At 44.6% G+C, this 19,519-nt stretch overlaps 1 protein-coding gene across 2 annotated transcripts in view; it reads right to left on the reverse strand.

Moving 5' to 3' along the window:
* LOC115105196 (transmembrane protein 108-like) overlaps positions 1-19,519 on the reverse strand; it is a 100,884-nt gene that overhangs the window by 61,950 nt on the left and 19,415 nt on the right. The window contains exon 1 of one of the 2 annotated variants that reach the window (XM_065007164.1): positions 10,291-10,512. The exons of the other annotated variant lie outside the window; for it this stretch is intronic. The gene's annotated coding sequence lies outside the window, so the exon portion shown is untranslated. Of the gene's footprint in view, positions 1-10,290; positions 10,513-19,519 lie in introns of those variants that run through there. 2 annotated transcript variants of the gene reach the window in all.

Here is a 19,519-nt window from a genome sequence, read left to right on the forward strand (position 1 = left end):
GAATAAGACTTTCAGAAACCATCCCCTTCCTCCTAGCAGCTCAGCCTTTGTGTTTGGGCTCATGTTGACAGCCCTTTGGGTCCCCAAAATGCCTTTGCTGTTGCTACTTGGAGAACACAGCTCTGAATAGTGAGTCAGGAGGGGGGCACAGAGTTTACGCCCCAGCCAAGGTCGCTCGAGATGGGGTAGTGAAATATAAATCTGTCAATCAGTCTCCCCCGGGGTACAAGCCCGCAAGGATAACAATGCCTTTTGATTTTGGACTTCTCTCTATTTTACTTTAGGGGTTTAGCGTCTAAGGGTCTGGCTCTATGCTTGCATGAAGCTGCACTTTCCATAACAAGAGAGTAAAGAGAGCGAGGTGGGAGGGATTCACTGAACGAGTGGACAGGATTGTGCAATGACAACAACCCACAGATGACCCAAAGCCCTAATCACACGCTTTTATGGACGCTGTTGAGCTGATATTTTCCTCACTCCAATACATGGTTCTCAAAACTAGGTTTATCGGCTTGTTACAGGTGCATTGAATGAACAAACTGTGTGTCTCAAATAGCAACCTATTCTATTCCCTATATGAAAATAGGTGCCATTTTAGAAACAAACCGTTTACATCAGATTAGTAAAGTAGATTTCCAGTGGACCTCATTGGCGTGATCTCAAGGGGTTCCATGTGATTGCGACATGACTCTGATGCCTATCTCCACCCCATCCTCCCAGAGGACCAATTTCTTTCCCCCCTTCGATGGGAATCAGTAAAGAGTTCCTGATAACATGGCCTCCCACCTGACGCAAAGGGCCTCGTTCTCTCCATGTGTTTCCTGTGCTGCTGTTTGTGGGGAGGATAGATCCAGGGCTGGACTACTGCATTTGGGTCCCATTTTGCCATGGAGTTGAGAGAAAAATCACTGAGTAGTTTGGTTATCTGGCCCTGAGCAGACCAAGGTTGGGATTTCATAACAGGAATTCACGTAAGACCCTGTTGAGGCTGATCCCCCCCTTGGTAATAGATGACGGGCCTGATTACAATGAACAATTCCATTATGAAACAAATAACACTTCTTCAAGCATGTGCCACAGCAATAGCTAAGAGCCAGTGAGCAGTGACTCAGAGTAGCCGATTGGTTGATGGTGCCACTGGAGTGCTGCTGTGATCACTTAATTGGCCAGCCAGCCAGCGAAAACAAATTCAATGTTTACTGCAGTATCGATTTGCTCCAATAACATTCCCTGATGAAATAGCATCAGGTATTTACCACAAGCTCTATAGAAAGGAATGCTTGGTTCTTCAGCATCCCATTCCTCCTCTCCGCCACGCCAATGTGTATCTGCAGGATGCTACGGTGCTGAGTCACTGGCAGTGCTGAGTCACTGGCAGTGCTGAGTCACTGGCAGTGCTGAGTCACTGGCAGTGCTGAGTCACTGGCAGTGCTGTGCTGTAATTGATGACGCTGTCGACGTCATCGGCCATGGCCCTGATGGAAGGATGAGTTGCGGTTGCTATGACATGCAGGCTGGAGGCGGTTGGCGCTGGCTGCATGGGTCATCAATCAGCGCAGCCTGCCACCACTTCCCCCGCCAACCAGCTCGTAAATGCCAGGTCATTAAAAGGAAATTAGACTCCCAGCATGCCATTCACCCCGATGCGGCGGGAGGTGGGGACATATCATCACTTCCTATCAACCCTCACTGTCTAACTGGTCTGGCTACCTGAGTCTCTTGCCACTTACATAATCATGGGGGATTCTCACATACTGTACTGCCTGCCTGACTCCCTGTCTGTCTGTACATCTCAACAACCAGTCTAAACCCTTTAGAGTAAAAGGATAGAAAGGAGTAGCAACAGCTGATTTATAACGTTGCAGTAATTAGTTCACAAAATGCCTCTGCAAGAACATTAATCACCAAAAAGAGACACACCACTGGCATAAAATACAACCGTACTGTCACGTCTACTCCCACTCCCCCTCAACGTCGCCGGTCTACGAAACACTGGTCCTGGCAACCCTCATTTCGCACACCTGGACCTTCTGGATTACTCCCCATATATATCTTCACAGAGCTGTGGATGTCAATTCCCATTTCTCTCCCTGGTTTAGAAGCTAGGTTAACATCAGTAATGCAAGGCAGAACAGTGTAGTACCAGGGATGATACAGTTGAAGTCTGAAGTTTACATACACTTAGGTTGGAGTCATTAAAACCTGTTTTTCAACCACTCCATATAAATGTCTTGTTAACAAACTGTAGTTTTGGCAAGTCGGTTAGGACATCTACTTTGTGCATGACAAGTAATTTTTCCAACAATTGTTTACAGACAGATTATTTCACTTATAATTCACTGTATCACAATTCCAGTGGGTCAGAAGTTTACATACACTAAATTGACTGTGCCTTTTAATAGCTTGGAAAATCCAGAAAATGATTATGGCTTTAGAGGTTTCTGATAGGCTAATTGACATCATTCGACTCAATTGGAGGTGTACCTGTGGATGTATTTCAAGGCCTACCTTCAAACTCAGTGCCTCTTTGCTTGACATCATGGGAAAATCAAAAGAAATCTGCCAAGACCTCAAGGAAAAAAATGTAGACCTCCATAAGTCTGGTTCATCCTTCCAAACGCCTGAAGGTACCATTTGTAGAAAAATATTCCGCAAGTATAAACTAGAGGTCGACCGATTAATCGGAATGGCCGATAAACATAACAATCGGAAATCGGTATTTTGGGCACCGATTTGCCTTTTTTTTTTACACCTTTATTTCATCTTTATTTAACTAGGCAAGTCAGTTAACAACACATTCTTATTTTCAATGACGGCCTAGGAACGGTGGGTTAACTGCCTCATTCAGGGGCAGAAAGACATATTTTCACCTTGTCAGCTCGGGGGATCCAATCTTGCAACCTTACCCAACTAGTCCAACGCAATAGCTGCCTCTCTCTCGTTGCACTTCACAAGGAGACTGCCTGTTACGCAAATGCAGTAAGCCAAGGTAAGTTGCTAGCTAGCATTAAACTTATCTTATAAAAAACAATCAATCATAATCACTAGTTAACTACACATGGTTGATGATATTACTAGATATTATCTAGCGTGTCCTGTGTTGCATATAATCTGACTGAGCGTACAAGCATACAAGTATCTAAGTATCTGACTGAGCGGTGGTAGGCAGAAGCAGGCGCGTAAACATTCATTCAAACAGCACTTTCGTGCGTTTTGCCAGCAGCTCTTCATTGTGCGTCAAGCATTGCGCTGTTTATGACTTCAAACCTATCAACTCCCGAGATGAGGCTGGTGTAACCGAAGTGAAATGGCTGGCTAGTTAGCGCGCACTAATAGCGTTTCAAACTTCACTCGCTCTGAGCCTTGGGGTGTTGTTTCCCTTGCGCTGCATGGGTAAGGATGCTTCAATGTGGTGGCTGTTGTGTTGCTGGTTCGAGCCCAGGGAGGAGCGAGGAGAGGGACGGAAGCTATACAGTTACACTGGCAATACTAAAGTGCCTATAAGAACATCCAATAGTCAAAGGTTAATGAAATACAAATGGTATAGAGGGAAATAGACCTATAATAACTACAACCTAAAACTTCTTCCCTGGGAATATTGAAGACTCATGTTAAAAGGAACCACCAGCTTTGATATGTTCTCATGTTCTGAGCAAGGAACTGAAACGTTGCACTTTTACATTATTCTCCAACACTTTGTTTTTGCATTATTTAAACCAAATTGAACATGTTTCATTATCTACTAGAGGCTAAATTGATTTTATTGATGTATTATTTTAAGTTAAAATAAGTGTTAATTCAGTATTGTTGTAATTGTCAGAAAAGTGCAAATCAATCCCAGAACAGCAAAGGACCTTGTGAAGACGCTGGAGGAAACGGGTACAAAAGTATCTATATCCACAGTAAAACGTGTCCTATATTGACATAACCTGAAAGCCCGCAAGAAAGAAGCCACTGCTCCAAAAATGCCATAAAAAAGCCAGACTACGGTTTGCAACTGCACATGGGGACAAAGACCGTACTTTTTGGAGAAATGTCCTCTGGTCTGATGAAACAAAAATAGAACTGTTTGGCCATAATGACCATCGTTATGTTTGGAGGAAAAAGGGGGACGCTTGCAAGCCAAAGAACACCATCCCAACCGTGAAGCATGGGGGTGGCAGTATCATGCTGTGGGGGTGCTTTGCTGCAGGAGGGACTGGTGCACTTCACAAAATAGACGGCATCATAAGGGAGGAAAATTATGTGGATATATTGAAGAAGCATCTCAAGACATCAGTGCACTTGGTCGCAAATTGGGTCTTCCAAATGGACAATGACCAAGCATACTTCCAAAGTTAAGGCCAACAAAGTCAAGGTATTGTAGTGGCCATCACAAAGCCCTGACCTCAAACCTATAGAAAATTTGTAGGCAGAACTGAAAAAGTGTGTGAAAGCAAGGGGGCCTACACACCTGACTCAGTTACACCAGCTCTGTCAGGAGAAATGTTTCCCACTTATTGTGGGAAGCTTGTGGAAGGCTACCCGAAACATTTGACCCAAGTTAAACAATTTAAAGGCAATGCTACAAATTACTAATTGAGTGTATGTAAACTTCTGACCCACTGGGAATGTAATGGAAAGAAATAAAAGCTGAAATACTCTACTATTATTCTGACATTTCACATTCTTAAAATAAAGTGGTGATCGTAACTGACCTAAGACAGGTAATTTTTACTAGGATTAAATATCAGGAATTGCATTTATATAGACCTTCGTACATCAGCTGATATCTCAATGTGCTGTACAGAAACCCAGCCTAAAACCCCAAACAGCAAGCAATGCAGGTGTAGAAGCACGGTGGCTAGGAAAAACTCCTTAGAAAGGCCAAAACCTAGGAAGAAAAACGGAGTTTAAATGTATTTTGCTAAGGTGTATGTAAACTTCAGACTTCAACTGTACACCTGCCAATAGCAATTTGTGTAGGAGTGACATGGAGCACAGCAGCATAGCAGCGTAGTGAGTGGGCACCTGTTTAGTGTGTGTGTGTGTGTGTGTGTGTGTGTCACAGTCTGTGTGTGGTCGGCTCCACAGGCTGACTCTGCCAGCTCAGCTCTCATAACCACCCACACACACACCCGGAATGAGTATCTTACTCATTTACTTGAGTGCCTCCACTCAGTAAAAACCACAGCAGCACCTGCCTGCAGTAGAAATGAGAGTTACGGGAAGTCCAACAACACCTCCATCGTCCCCATTACTCACTAGCCAAGCCTGCCCTCTGACGACGACCATTCATCAGAGCAGCTGTGACCAAGGTCCTGTGTGTGCATTTGTTTGTGTATGTGTGTGTGAGAGCGCACATGGGTCTGATTCATCATTGACAAAAGGTACAGCTCGCATAGACTTCAAATAGTATTATGGCCAGCAAACAAAGATAACGGACTGACTGACTGCATGGCACAGAATGGAAATTGATCCTATAACTGACTGCAGGCAAACTGTCAACACCAATAATGGGACATATGGCTGAAGACAGATCTGGTTGTCTGATGGATAGCTCAAGGGTGCACACACACATGCAGAAAAATCACACACACACACACAAAGTGCTAGCCCTATATCAATCTGATATGCCTAACATCTAGTCATTGCATAGCTGTCACACATGCCTTATGTCCCTTTAGAGTTATTGGGACGAGCAGTGAAGACTGAGATATTGGGATGCAGCTCGTCTCTCTTTGGCAGCGTCCCTGTTGTGAACACTGTATATCTCTCCACTCTCTCCCCCTCTCTATATCTATATCCACCTTACCTGAGTGGCACAGCGGTCTAAGGCACTGCACCGCAGTGCTGGAGGCCTCACTACAGACCCGGGTTTGATCCCAGGCTGTATCACAACCGGCCGTGATCGGGTGTCCCCATAGGGCAGCGCACAATTGGCCCAGCATCGTCCGAGTTAGGGGAGGGTTTAAATAAAGGTGAAATAAAAAAATAAAAAATCTCTGTCCTTGTGTGACCCTGCAGACAGTAATAATATGATTGACTGCTGCTGTGTTGTGTGGTGCTGCTGATTAACAGTAAAGTGAAGCTAGCAGCGCATCACGTCCTGCTACGCCTGTCACAATCACTAAGAAAATAATACCGCCGGAAAACAGAGAGCGTGGGTTGTGATTGACACCTAAATTCACCACACTTTACACAAAGCCTGAAGACGACGCCTGTCAGAATTGCCTTGCAAGACAGGGTGCATCCCAAATCCTCCAGGAGAATGCTGTGCGGTGGTTACTGTAAGATATTTTTTACTGCTTTTCCATTGACCATGCTGTATCTGTCCCCTACTGATGAAGTGAAGAGGTATTGTGTCGATCCTTTAATATACTTAATTTCTCCCATTCAAGTGAAACATGACAGAAAACAATTAAAATGCCTAGAAGAATAACTCAAGGATTAAACATCTCTGTCATTTAACAGATGCATCAACATGAGATTAGAGCAGAATCTGTTTCCTCTTGTCCCTTGTGCAAATTTCTGACGCAAAGGGCAGACGTTTCAGCTCAAGTCTAGTTCAAGACAAGCCCCCTTACATCAACATCGTCTAATCGTTACAGTTTAAAAATTGTTGGCTGGATCTGCCAGATAGACACGTCAACTCAGCCACTCCTGCGTGAAGCACATTGATTATTGGACTAGGCGATCAATGAGACCTTAGTAGCAGATAACGAGCATGTAGCCTTTTACCCTTGATCCATCCAATGCCTTGCTGTCTAGTGGGCAGGGCTACTCAGCTGTGAAAGCTGCTTGATTGGCACTTTGAATTCCTTGATAAAACATTGGTTTGGTTTTGTTGGTGTTGTACTTGGGTGACTTAGTGTGCAACCGTTGGCTGACTGTGTTGGGTGTTCAGCTTGCGCTAGTGTTGGTATTTGAGGCTTTGGTTAACTGCATGAGCAAGTAGTCAGTCGATACAGTGCCGTGTCTCTCAAGCTTGGCTCTTTGCGTCGTGGGTGGGCGGGGATGTGTGTGATGGAGTACCTGCAGTGGACCGCTTCAGTCTGTTGATTGCCTACTGTGGGAGTGGCTGTGATAGCTGTGCCCTCCGATCTCATAGCCTCAAGCACAACTTGACCCGCCCTACTCCCGTCGAACACTCCTTTATCTCCCATGTCCCCTTGGTCTTCTCTCCTCATTTACTTGTGTCCCTCTCTCTCTTCTTTCCCTCTCTCATCTTTCCTTAGACAAGCTTGATCCCTCCATGTCCTAACTCTCTGTTCATTGCCTTCAGAAACAACTTGTATTGATGCTAAGAAACAATCATCAGCTGACGTGTACAGCTGCAATGCTTAAAAATAATCATATTAGGACATGCACCACTTCTGGGACATTATCACAGCACCAAGCATCGAAGAAATATCCTCTTTGAAATGAGCAGTTGACACTGTCTGGCAATACCAAAAGCATGGATTCACAGGGATGTTCTAAAGAGGATATATGTACTCTTCTGACCTCAGGCTGAGTGTCAGTGTGACTCACGTCAGTAGGGGTGGTGTGTGTGTGAGTGTGTATGTGCATGTGTGTGTAACGGAAAGGGGGATCCTGTAAGACCATGGACGTGTGTGTCTTCGACCGATCCGACAATCAATCTGCAGTGGGGCCTGACACCTGTCCCTCCTCCCTGTCTCGGTCTGCGTGTGACGCTAACCCCTACGGTCACACTGTGTCTGTGCAGCGTCTGACAGGCTCTGGGAACAGGCGCTAGTCGGGTAAAGTCATCTCCAACTGCAAGGGAACATTACAGAAGGTCCACACCACAAACAAGCATGCAGGAGGCTAGGAACTACTTTACTGTGCTCAATGTTTTAGTACAGGGTTCAATTGGGAGTTCCATATGGTGGCGCACAATTGGCCCAGCGTCGTCCGGGTTTGGCCGGAGTCGACCGTCATTGTAAAGAAGATTTTGTTCGTAACTGACTTGCCTAGTTAAATAAAAAAATTAAAAGCATGGAATGAGTTTAGCACAATGAAAAGTCAGGAATGTATTGTAAGTCATGGTAAAACTTGTTGGCTCACCATTCAAAAGTCACTTTAAAGCAGACGAGGGGTTGAAAGAAAAACAAAATGCCAAAAAAATGTTCTGTAGGTCGTATTAATGAGGGAATTAAAACTCAGTTCAGTTGTTTTAGATTCAGCTGAGCTCCCATAGTTCCATGCTGTGGGGACAGACAGTGGTTAGTCAGAAAGCGCCACCGAAGGGACAATGTCCTGTCCAACGAGACCTCAGCGTTCAGCCCTTTCTTAATTCTGATTGGTCAGACAAAGCAGGGATATTTTTAGCCCCGGAGACACAGCAGTATCAGATGCGTCTCCTCACCAGTGATTTGAAATGGAGACAAACAGCCCAGCGTCCCACAGCCCATTCTGTAGTGTAGGATGACACAGCAGCGGCTAGCGCTGCAAAGCCAGGGGAGCTGTCAACGACTATCAATCCTCCCACAACCCAGCAGGCATTGCAGTTACCTGGTAAACCTCCTCCGGTGCACCTTGCCCTGTTGCTGCACACTGTTCTATAGAGCCTGACACAGCTGGCCGTGATACATGGGGAGAGGTAGTAGAAGGAAAAATAAAGCTTTCCCCCGACAAAATAAAATGAAAACTGATGCTCGAGAACCGCAGTACAGGCATCTGAAAGCATGTAATTGAGGAGGAAGGCAGGTCAAGGTGTTTGTCAATTGGATGTTTTTATGAGCTACCAATGGTAACCTTTAAGGAAAGTTAATGCCATGTCGGTCCAATTAAGTCCCTGAGGTCCTATTGCACATCACTCAAGGAGTGGTGAGCCATGTGTAGAGGACAGCAGAGTACAGTGGTTAGGGAGTTGGAAAGATTCAAGTTTAAGAGGGACACACAATGAGGATTCCTCTAAGCTTGAGAGAGGACACACAGTGGGAGTATCCTGCTGCTTGTCTAAATCATTCACGTAATAATAAAGTATCATGCATAAAAATTAAAGCAATTTTAGTGGCCCTTAGGGTATCTACCCTGCATGAGGGATTAATAATGTAATGGTGTAATATCATAAATTAGGGCTGTATCCTGCGGCCACAGAAGTGAGGCATGTCACGCCTTCTCCTTGGGTTGCGTTTGATGTTTCTCCATAAAATGTCTAATGGACACCAATAGAGTGGGCGTAATAACACAAACATAATTAATCTCTCAGATAAACTGATGACAAAGTGCCATTATATATAAAAAAAATATAAAAATGAAGAAAGTTGGACCCGTTCCAAACGGACCCGAGGACAGCTTGACCCTTTCCAAATAGACCTGGTCAGATTTAGGCCCGGTCCGATCTGAGTGAGGGAAACAGCTGAAAATATTTTAAGCCACTTTATTAAATCGGCACTGATAAAGCACGAGAGTGGGGAAAGAGAGGTGCCACTCTTGCAGGTGGGGGAGGGGCCGTGCTGTAAGCAGGGGGGGAGAGACATCAACCAACCAACAAGCCGACTTGCACTATAGTAGACTAACGTTAGGAAGCTTGGCTAATTGAGGCTGCAATGCAGCTCTTTCTCATCCTACAGTTACAAATGACAACTCCATTCAGACTATTAAGTAGCAGCCTACCTGTTGTGTCTTGGTCGTTGTAGCCTTTCCTTCTCCTTTAACTTTTAATTCCATAATTTTAATTCCATCTTCCATTGATTAGATATCTCCTAACTTTTGCCACACACGCAGCGAGGCTCTATGACTGTAGCCTATTGCCGCTTTGATGACTTATGATTGGCCAACAACAAGCTACACGCGCCACGCTCCATTTTCATGAAAAGCAAGAGCAGCAGCATCAAAAATAAAATGTTGCTCTCTCTACTGCAGCAGCCATGTTCGGATCTGTACGAGCTCTTCCAGACAAGTCAGTTAAAGAAACAACTCAGACCCATGATAATCATATATGATCTGGCCCAGACTCGTGACATTATTTAGAATATTGGATCCGGACCCGCTCATGTCCCAGATCGGGTCTCGGGTATTCCTGTATTGGTGGACCTGTGAAGACCCCTAATTTAGACATACACATGGCAATGTGTCCTGTGTCCTCTCAAAACCAGTCTCATGGGCTAATGCCCTCTTTCACAAGGCATCAGGAGTGGCACAAGCACACCAAGATTAGGCTCAGTTAAATGCCTCTGTAAAAGACATACAGCAACCCTGTTTGTTACTAATGTTCTTATACGGCTACAGAACTGATATGAGTGAAAAAACATGGTATCCAAGAAGGTTGGAGAAACAAGAATGATAAACTATGGTATTTACCTTTTTGGAGAGATTTGATCTGGATATGATCTCTATTCTCTATTTAGGTCTGAAACTTTGACTCACTCCAATGTCCGGTAAAGAGTACAAAACCTTCTGAAAAGTCCAAGTATTTCCATGAGGTAGCCTTAGCAAGCCGGTCTATGGAGATACACAATGACCTGCATTGCGAGGAAATAACTTCTCTCCAACGCATCGACATTTCCTCTCTCCTCTTTTCTTTCATTAACGGCTGCACGCGCACAACGCACACACGCGCACAACGCACACATGCGCAGCTCAGTAACGCAAAAATGCAGTCCAGGAAGGTCCATACTCTGCGCACACACACATCTAATTTTACCTCTTGACGCAGACCAGGCTTGTCACGGTGACAATGGCAGGAAGAGCGTAGTGAGGAAGGATGGGGAGGGGGGAATGTACTGGGCTTCCTTGAGTGTCTACACAGGGAGCACTCAGAAACAGCTGTGAGACGAGTGGGAGAACCGGCATCCTTGGGGAGATGCTGTATTGTTCCCCCTCTCCCATCCCCCCCACTATTAGTGAGCGATTAAATCCAAGAACGCTGCTGGGACTGGATGCGTGTCTGTCTTCGGCGCTGTGCTCAAACACACATACCACAGGAGGTTGGTGGTACCTTAATTGGGGAGGACAGGCTTGTGGTAATGGCTGGAGCCAAATAAGTGGAATGGTATCAAATACATGGTTTCCATGCGTTTTATGCCATTCCATTTGCTCCATTCCAGACGTTATTAGGAGCGGTCCTCCCCTCAGCAGCCTCCTGTGATACACACACATACACAAGGGTGCACTCCAACAAACTCCCACCCACATCCATGGGGAAGCGCAATATTTCAAACATGCACACAATCAGCCACTGTAAGCTTAGCTAATTACGCCATCATTAAGACTGACAGTTAAAAGCAGATGCTACATAGTCTGCGTATGAGAACATGAGAGGATTTGAATGATGACTGAAGATCCCTTACTCATGGAAGCAGTGTCATTGTCGGGTTGGTGGTTGCATTGTACTATATTTACATCCTACTGGTCCTTCACCCTTCTGAAACTTCCCACACAGAGGGGTATAGGTCAGAGTTCTGAGTGGAGTGCTTAGACCAACAGTGGGTGTTCATGATTGACACCCACTGAGAGTAATTCACTAACGCTGGAACTGGCAGGCCTACGAGTCTTATATCCCCCACAGCCTTATCTACTGCTGGGTAACTAGAGGTGACCTTTTCCCACAGCCACTCAAGGATACCCATGATTAAAGCAGTGACATTTTGTGGGTGTACAAATTGATGAAAAAGGAATTGGAACAGGACAGCCAAAGCCATAATGGAGCTAGTAAAAGAGCCAGTCCCTGTGGGTTTGTTTACCTGCCCTGACAGACAGCAGATATGAGGACATATAGGGTGTGGACTCTGTCTAGACCGGTTGGTTATTGGAAGAGATGTGGTTCTGACTGGGAGTTCAGTCTAGTATGAGAGTTGTTTGGATGGGCTCAGGACAGACATATTAGAAGCGATAACCCAGCCCAGAGACAACCCAAGGGTGGACCATGATTATTGGAAAATGAATAATCCCAGTGTGTCCCAGAGTGAAACCAAACAGTGATTGCTCAATCAGGGCATGCCTAGTAGTGATTGGCCTCACCTGTCTGTCAGTGCCTGAAGCGACACAAAGCGTCTGCAGTGGTGTACTTTATAAATTCATTACACCCTTTAGAGCGTATCAGCAGAGATGACTTGGCTGAATCCGACGAGCACTTCCTATCAATTGATATTACAGATGGTATCTCAACCTCATTGTCCCTCATCTCAACTGCTCCCTGGCCATGTTAAAGAGATTCTCTGGTACTTTTGTATACTCTTTAGCCAGTAGTTCTGAAAGTAGTGTTCACGAGTCAAAAGTGGTCCCTGAAAAGTGAGTAATGTGTCACATGTGCAGATATGTGCACCACATCATTGCTCTCTCTCGCTCTGCTGTGTGTGCATCTTGCTGGCGAGGGGACGAAGGTCATTGGCACAAACTCAAATCGCTAGGGGGCTGGCCCACGTGAGGAAAAATGTCGGAAAATGGCGCAGTACAGCTTCCAGAAAAGTTGTTTTCAAACTAGAGATTTCGTAGCTAATTGAGGTAAAACAGCAATTCTGCTCAAATATTATACATGCATGAACTACACATTGACACATCCTGCCCAATGAGGGAGCTTTAGAAAATACCTGCTAGTCGCCAAAGTTCCGGAAAATCTCTTTAAAGTGAGCATGACGCCATGCTGTTCGGGAGTTTATTTGAGGCTTATTTGCACGCACATGTTGTTTACTGCTCGTTAGTTCCATTATCCATTGTGGAAACTTTCATTTCAAAGTCAAGGAATTACAAGATGTTGTCCAGTGTGTATCATGCGGTTTAGCTAGCTATGGGCAAACACGCCAATTACTTTAGGTGAAGTCCTTTGAAGTGAACTGTCTTAACTAACCATTTGGGGGTCTGAGACATAATGCACCCTTCAAACCCTTTCCTTTCATGCCTCCCAACCAGGTTCCTATCTGAGAATTCTCCTATGCTATAATGGGATTCAGGCTTTAATGGTGATGTTATCGTCGCCATGACTGTCGAGTAATTACGCCAAAGCTCTTTGAGAGCCTGCTAATTGCGTTCAGCCATGGTGTAAGCGGACCTGATGGATCCTTCATCAAAGAGACAGGCTAAAGTCCTCGCTACTGTAGTCTAGCCTATTCGCGGTAAACAACTTTCCACTAGGTGTTCACCAACCCCCTGTTCTCAACAGAGCGGTGTTATTATTATTAAGGGTCATTAGCACGGATTACTGTCAAACCCAAAGCATCAATCAACTGCCTCACACAGATGCTTATCTGGGAAATAATGAAGTAATCAACGCAACCACTCAGCACGCTAATGACCAAACACCAGCCTGCTCTCCCGGGACAAGCCGTTTCTGCCGGCGCCGCGCTCAGAGTGTGCGTGTTTTTGGAGTGGTTTCAAGGCGAAAAACGACCAACAGATGTTTAATTTACCAGAAGACGGAGAGCTGTCCCGCTGAGCACACACTGGTTGAATCAACGTTGTTTCCACGCCATTTCAATTAAATTACATTAAACCAACGTGGAACAGACATTGAATTGACATCTAAGCCCAGTGGGGTGGTTGGCCTGTGCCATCAGTCATGGCTGAATAAATGAATATGTAAACAGTGAAGGAGGTAGCTAGCATAACAACATGGTTAGTGTAGTGGACGGGAGGATCAGCGGCTCAGGAACAACATGAGCGATCTCACACACACAGTCAGCACTGTTTATTAACATGGAACGGTCCAGAGCTATGCTGGAGGCGAAGCTTGGTTGAAGACTTGGAGCGCTTTGTGTAAAGTGTATTATTCCCCATATTTAGCTTATGATGAAGTGACAACATTACTTGGTTGGTGATAGGTGATAATACGCTTGCTGTTCTACTTGGAAGGCCGAGGGAATATTTGAACAAATGGCAATTGTGTCCCATCAGCGCATGTTCAGCTGTACACTTACTTCATAATATTCACAATGTTAATAAAACCCCTTATATTGAGTGAAGAATAGGTGAATTTCCTTTAATACACCTTCTGTTGGTGAATGATGGGCCCCAACAATGTGTGCACTAGAATGTGTCCTGAGCCGTGATGGAGCTTGGTTGAGTAAGGTACGGAGACAAAACACACCCAGCGAGAGACCGTGCCAGACAGAATTCATGTCAATGACAATCCAGGGCCCTGTTTATGGCTTTGGTGGTTAAATGTCAAATGCTTGGCACAGGGAAGAGTTTGCGGCTGCAGCACACACACACACACACACACATTTACATTTAAGTCATTTAGCAGACACAGAGAAACTCGTAAGTCTCAAGCTCTTTTTTTCTTTATTACTCTCTCATGCGAGGTGTTGTGCTGCGGACAATGAGGTGGGGTGATCAGCAGGAACTATTATTAGCGAAAGAGTGAGAAATGGAGTGAGTGGGGTAGGGGATGTTGGAGGAATGGAGCCAAGCCTCCTCAATATTATTTTAAGAGTTGCTGTGGTGACAGTTTCCCTAGGAGATGACTGCAGCACTGCGGACAACAGAGCAGTGTGTGTGTTTGCGTGTGTACAAGATGGAAAGAGAAGAAGTGGGAGATAATACCTAATAGCATTAGTTTAAAAGTAGCATCACCACCTCCCATCACACACACGCAACTGCATGCTGACAGAAGTATACTGTACACACTCAGCCTATACCTCACAAGCACGCATACAGTGCCTTCGGAAAGTATTCAGACCCCTTGACTTTTCCCACTTTGTTAGGTTACAGACTTATTCTAAAATTGATGAGGGGGAAAAAAAACAAATAAACAATCTACACACAATACCCCATAATAACAAAGCAAAAACAGGTTTAGACATTCTGCAAATTTTTAATACATCACATAAGTATCCAGACCCTTAAATTAGTACTTTGTTGAAGCACCTTTGGCAGCAAGTCTTCTTTGATATGACGTTACAAGCTTGGCAAACCTGTATCTGGAGAGTTTTTCCCATTATTCACTGCAGATCCTCTCAAGCTCTGTCGGTTGGATGGGGAGCGTTGCTGCACAGCTATTTTAAGGTCTCTCAGGAGATGTTCGATCGGGTTCAAGTCCGGCTTCTGGCTGGGCCACTCAAGGACATTCAGAGACTTGTCCCGAAACCACTCCTGCGTTGTCTTGGCTGTGAGCTTAGGGTTGTTCTCCTGTTGGAAGGCGAACCTTCGGCCCAGTCTGAGGTCCTGAGCGCTCTGGAGCAGGTTTTCATCGAGGATCTCTCTGTACTTTGCTCCGTTCATCTTTGCCTCGATCCTGACTAGTCTTCCAATCCCTGCCGCTGAAATACATGCCCACAGCATGATGCTGCCGCCACCATGATTCACCGTAGGAATGGTGCAAGGTTTGCTCCAGACGCTTGCCAAAAAGAGTTCAATCTTGGTTTCATCAGACCAGATCTGAGAGTCTTTAGGTGCCTTTTGGCAAACTCCACTCCAAGTGGGCCGTCATATGCCTTTTGCTGAGCAGTGGCTTCCATCTGGCCACTCCACCATAAATGCCTGATTGGTGGAGTGCTGCGGAGATTGTTGTCCTTCTGGAAGGTTCTCCCATCTCCACAGAGGAACTCTCGAGCTCTGTCAGAGTGACCATCGGGTTCTTGGTCACCTCCCCGACCAAGGCCCTTCTCCCTCGATTGCTCAGTTTGGCTGGGCGGCCAGCTCTAGGAAGAGTCTTGGTGGTTCTAAACTTCTTCCATTTAAGAATGATGGAGGCCACTGTGTTCTTTGGGACCTTCAATGCTGCAGAAATATTTTGGTACCCTTCCCCAGACCTGTGCCTCGACACATTCCTGTCTCAGAGCTCTATGGACAATTCCTTCGACCTCACGGCTTGGTTTTTGCTCTGATATGCACTGTCAACTGTGGGATCTGACATAGACAGGTGTGTGCCTTTCCAAATCATGTCCAATCTAAATACTAATGTAAATAAGGTATGGTTTTTATTTTTAATAAATGTGCAATTTTTTTCTTCTAAAAACCTGTTTTTACTTTGCTATTATGGGGTATCGTGTGTAGATTGCTTTAAGATTTTCACACAGGGGAATTGGGTGTTGCATAACTTTGTCAAATAAAATAAGTATACTTTTTTTGTTATTTGTAAACTCAGGTTCCCTTTATCTAATATTAGGTTTTGGTTGAAGATCTGATAACATTCAGTATCTAAAATTTGCAAAAATAGAGAAAATCAGAAAGGGGCATATTATTTTTCACAGCACTGTAAAACAGACAAAGTGGTTGCAGGACAGACTCCCAGCTGACAACAAACGTTCCCCCAACTTTAGCGAACGTTCCCTCAAGAGTCTAATTCGGTAATGACCTAACTTTTTCATACGAATGTTCCAGTGACGTGGAAATATACCATTCTCTTAATGTCAAACAGAACATACCTAGAAGGTGGTTACCATGTTCTCAGAATATTCAATATTAATGTTCTAGACACGTTTCATGGGACGTTTAAGAACACCCATTGTCCAGTTTTCTGAGAGTTATGATAATATTCCATCAACGTCACACCAAACATACACATAACATGGATGCCATGTTCTAGACACATTTCATGGTAATGTTGTAAGAACATTCCCGAGGACATTTAAAAAAACCTTCTGTCATTGTCCCCTGGAGGTTTTTGTCAAGTTCCCAGCCTGTTCCGGGGAGGTCCGCAAGGACGTTTTTAGGATGCTGCCTGATGATCCCAAATAAACAAAATAAACCACACAAAAAATATGTTCTGTGTATGTTTGTTGTGATGATGGAATATTCTCCTAACCCTCAGGAAACTGGACAAATGAATGTTCTTGCGACATCTCATGAAATGTATCTAGAACATTAATATTGAATATTCTGAGAACATGTTAACCACATTCTGGGTATGTTCTGTCTGACATTAAGGGAATGCTCTCCTACCTCTAACAGAACATGCTAAATAGGTTCTCAGGAAGCTTTTGCTAAAATACATAGAATGTTCCCGTAACTAATGGAAAACTGGATACACAAACATCAGGGGAACATTACAAAAACGTTATCTTGCTAGAAGAATTGTTAGGTGGGCTGTTTGTGCCAGTAAAATCACTGCAGTTCATTGCAGTGCAGTATAAATCAGACATGCCTCAGATACATTGATGATATATTCTCTGTGAGTATGAGTACAGTACATTTACAGTGCCTTCGGGAAAGTATTCAGAGCCATTGACTTATTCCACATTTTGTTACGTTACAGCCTTCACACCCCAAACCATCACACTACCACCACCATGCTTGACCGTTGGTATGAGGTTCTTACTGTGGAATGCAGTGTTTGGCTTTCACCAAACATATTGGGACCAATCTCGTCCAAAAAGTTGACTCAAGTTTGCCAAAATGCTCCTGGAAGCACCTGGATGATCATCAAGACTCTTGTAAGAATGCTCTATGAACAGATGAGTCAAAAGTGTACTAACTTTTTGGACTACATGGGTCCCATTATGCCTGTTGACAACCAAATACTGCATTCCACAATAAGAACCTTACACCAAGCATTGTGGTGGTAGTGTGATGATTTGCTGCCTCAGGACCTGGATGACTTGCCTTATTAGAAGGAACCATGAATTCTGCTCTGTATCAGAGAATTCTACAGGAGAATGTCAGGCCATCTGTTTGTGAGCTGATGCTGATGCGCAGCTGGGTCATGAAGGAAGACAATGATCTAAAAACACACAATTAATTCAACATGAAAATGGCTTAAAAAGCAACACATTTGAAGTTTTGGAATGGCCTAATCCAAACCTAATCCCAATTGAGATGTGGCAGGACTTGAAACGAGCAGTCCATGCTTGAAGTTATAGGAGTGCTGCATGCAAGAGTGGGCCAAAATTCCTCCACAGTGACGTGAGAGACTGATCAACAGGAAGCATTTGGTTGCAGTCATTGCAGCTAAAGGTGGCACAACCAGTGATTGAGTGTAAGGGGGCAATGACTTTTTCACACAAGGGCATTGGGTGTTGCACAACTTTGTTATGAAGTAATTGTAATTACTGTGTTATTTGTTCACTCGGGTTCCCTTTATCTAATATTAGGTTGGTTGAAGATCTGATAACATTCTGTATAAAAAAAACATGCAAAAGTAGAGAACATTTGAAAGGGGGCAAATACATTTTCACAGCACCTTCAGATGAACCTGAAACATCAAGTCATCTCTTCTCCCTCTGGCTCAAAGGGGCAGCTAAAGAAGAGGGACTGTCCAGCAGGCAAGCAGCAGCTACTGTAGGGCAATTTAATTTGGCTCAGGACTGTCATCCAGAACAGAGTCCATCTACCCTAGAATTTGAACACTTAGCTAGGCAATCTGGGAGAGAACACAGAACGGGTGATTGAACGCAGTCCAGAATTGTATCCATAACTAATGTGTTGTTAACAACCCCCCCCTTAGCCAGAACATCAAAGCCAGCTGCCAGGCAATCAGACACAGTGAAGGACATGGTTGCCCAGTTCATCTCTGCCAAACATTCTACCAATGAATTACGGTGTAATTTGTGTTACTGGGAGTAGCTGTGTTTGTCTGACTGGGAGTTTGTTTGGTGTGTTACTGTGTTTATTATCTACCTGCCACTCCTGTGTTGTTTCAAAGCTTTGTCCACTTCAGTGTCTTCCCAAAATCCCTTGAATTCACTGTCTCCATGGTGATACGGCTTGTACGGACGCATGTTGAGCCTTTATTCATTTTCGTCAGCAGCTCTGTATATGGAAATTAATTTGTGGGGCTGACGCCGCTCTCCATCTTATTCAATATTAATGCCGCCTCAGATTACCAGACAGCTCTACTCCGGCCCCCAGGGAGCTGGGATTTCTTTCAAGCAGACAGGAGAGAGGACCATATAAAGGACTCTAATTGACAAAGACAAGCGCCAAAAGTCTCCCATTTGAACAGACATACATTGGGGCAAAAAAGTATTTAGTCAGCCACTAATTGTGCAAGTAATTGTCAATAACAAAAGTTTCTCAATACTTTGTTATATACCCTTTGTTGGCAATGACAGAGGTCAAACGTTTTCTGTCTTCAGTCTTCACACACTGTTGCTGGTATTTTGGCCCATTCCTCCATGCAGATCTCCTCTAGAGCAGTGATGTTTTGGGGCTGTTGCTGGGCAACACGGACTTTCAACTCCCTCCAAAGATTTTCTATGGGGTTGAGATCTGGAGACTGGCTAGGCCACTCCAGGACCTTGAAATGCTTCTTACGAAGCCACTCCTTCGTTGCCCGGGCGGTGTGTTTGGGATCATTGCCATGCTGAAAGACCCAGCCACGTTTCATCTTCAATGCCCTTGCTGATGGAAGGAGTTTTTCACTCAAAATCTCACGATACATGGCCCCATTCATTCTTTCCTTTACACGGATCAGTCGTCCTGGTCCCTTTGCAGAAAAACAGCCCCAAAGCATGATGTTTCCACCCCCATGCTTCACAGTAGGTATGGTGTTCTTTGGATGCAACTAAGTATTCTTTGTCCTCCAAACACGACGAGTTGAGTTTTTACCAAAAAGTTATATTTTGGTTTCATCTGACCATATGACAATCTTCTTCTGGATCATCAAAATGCTCTCTAGCAAACTTCAGACGGGCCTGGACATGTACTGGTTTAA

Source organism: Oncorhynchus nerka, linkage group LG22 (genome assembly GCF_034236695.1).
Source record: "Oncorhynchus nerka isolate Pitt River linkage group LG22, Oner_Uvic_2.0, whole genome shotgun sequence".
Classification (NCBI taxonomy): Eukaryota; Metazoa; Chordata; class Actinopteri; order Salmoniformes; family Salmonidae; genus Oncorhynchus; species Oncorhynchus nerka.